Here is a 2,269-nt window from a genome sequence, read left to right on the forward strand (position 1 = left end):
AGGCCTCCTCCCACTCCCCTTACATTTCACGATAGCCTTCTGCCATCTCCAAATTGGAAGCCTCTCATGGGTCCATCTGGAAGACAGTCTCGCCCTTACCCTAGAGCTTTCTCTTTATCACATTCCCATCTGTTTTTGACATCTCTACATCCTGGAGTTGCTTGTCCCCTGATAACTTCCATTCCTGTATGGTTATAGGTTTATTTCCTTGTAGAATTATACTGACATTTTCTTGAACTTTGAGAGAGAAGGCAAAGAAAAGGCATGTAATAGATCTGCTACTTTGAACCAAAGACCTCAATTTACTTTTTAAAATTTTTAAAATTTTTAAAATTTTATTATTATTTTTTTATGCCTACAGCACTTGATATTCCTAGGTGGTCTCCCATCCAAGTACTAACCAGGCCCAATCCTGCTTGGCTTCCGAGATCAGACGGGATCGGGTGTGTTCAGGGTGGCATGGCCATAGACTTCAATTTACTTTTTAAATAAAGACTTTATAAACATCAAGCAAATACATTACAAAATATAATACACATTAATTTAAATTTTCTTTTATTATTTGATTCATAAATAGGTGGAAATCTCCTGAGGACTGAATTTTATATATTTCTTAGTCTCCTCATATTTTATAGAGATTGTTTTGTCTAATTTCTTTTCTTTACACATGAGGAGACAGGGCTCTGAGCAGGGCTCTGAGCTAACTTGTGGAGAAGCATCTGTATGGATTTTGGAGTAAGATTGGTCTAATTTGGATTCCAGCTCTCCCACTGGCTGTGAGATTTTGAACAAGTATTGAATATCTCAAAGCCCCAATTCTCTCATCTATAAAATGAGAAAAATAGAACTTGCTTAGTTGAGTTCTGAGAATAGAATGAAATTATGTATGTAAAGTGTTTAGCACAGGGCTATAAATGGTCATAACCTAAAAAATATTGCTATCATCAATCATCATCATCATCATCATCATCATCATGTTTCAATTACTTGCACACTCAATAAATACTTGTTTTATGATTAATAATGTCATCTAATTTGATATCATTTCAGTGTGTTATGTTGTAAGTGATATAAATTGTATAAGAGAAGGGAGAAAAGAGTTTCATTTGTTAGGAAGAAAAATTAAGAGGAAAAATAGAACACTGCTATGAAGAGAAAAACATAAAAAAGAAAATATGAGACATAGAGGCCATGTGAGCAGCCTGAATATCCATATGTGTTTTCATTGTTTTGCCTAAGAAATTTGTTTATGAATGACCTGTGTAAATGACAATTATTAAGAACAACATTCAAATATTTGACTTCAGCAGCATCTGGAATTAGACTAACAAGGGATGAGACCAAAGCAGAAACACTGGTTTTTGAAGCAGTTGGATGGGAGGAAGAGAAATTTTAGGAGGAATTTTACTTTTCATTATGGGTCTCAATAACAGTGTAATTATACAAACATCCTTCTCAGCACAGAAAACAAAATGAACAATTTCTACATGGGGAACCAAAAGAAGCTTTAGGGCAAATGGAATGAGAAAAGGAGCCATCACAGCCAGGATGGAGAGTGGGGTCTTGGGACAGAACACATTTAACTCCAATATTCAAACCCAGAGATTAATTCTGTAGTTATGATTCAGGAGTAGTGGGAGTGGTGCGGGAAAGAGACACCAGATTCCCTCTTCTCAGTGTTATATTAATTTTACAGGCTCTTTCTATTGAATGTGTGCTTTTCTCATTTGTTTGACCAGCACAAGCAGGGAATGAGTAAGCTTCTCCTGGCATACATTTTCCCATTTACCAGGGTCAGTGTTTACATTAATAACACACCACCCTATATGAGGTGCTCTCTTTGTTAACCCCACACAGCTGCTAATTAGCAGGTCACTTGTGGGTTAGAGTTGTGCTTGTGTTGTGCTTCTTGGCTGGCTGTTGTGTTATTATAACAACTGTAAATGCCATATGCAGCTGCCATACGGGTTGTGCTCAGAAGGCTGTTTGTATAATTATAGGCATTAGCCAGAGATGGAGCCTGCCAGACATTCAAGAGGCAATAATAACTTAATTTCCCTCACAAGAAATTGGCTCTCTAATAGAGAATTTAGTTATACTCTGAACTTAGGGGTGGCTTGAGAATTCCAGCAAGTGCATTTCTGTCCAGTTGTTATCATAAGGGTAAGATCATGATACCTGTATCCAAGTCAGTTTCCTCAGTTGCCTAAGGATCAACCAAGAGGTGACATACCCCATATCTTTTTATTTCCAAAGAAAAGATACATCA

At 36.8% G+C, this 2,269-nt stretch overlaps 1 non-coding gene across 1 annotated transcript; it reads right to left on the bottom strand.

Annotated features, from left to right (window-relative positions):
• Window positions 1-352: 352 nt before the first annotated feature.
• Window positions 353-471, bottom strand: LOC111738880. The gene has a single exon (XR_002780014.1). It is a non-coding gene; the product is annotated as a 5S ribosomal RNA (ribosomal RNA).
• Window positions 472-2,269: the final 1,798 nt, after the last annotated feature.

Source organism: Pteropus vampyrus, unplaced genomic scaffold (genome assembly GCF_000151845.1).
Source record: "Pteropus vampyrus isolate Shadow unplaced genomic scaffold, Pvam_2.0 Scaffold44, whole genome shotgun sequence".
Lineage (NCBI taxonomy): Eukaryota > Metazoa > Chordata > Mammalia > Chiroptera > Pteropodidae > Pteropus > Pteropus vampyrus.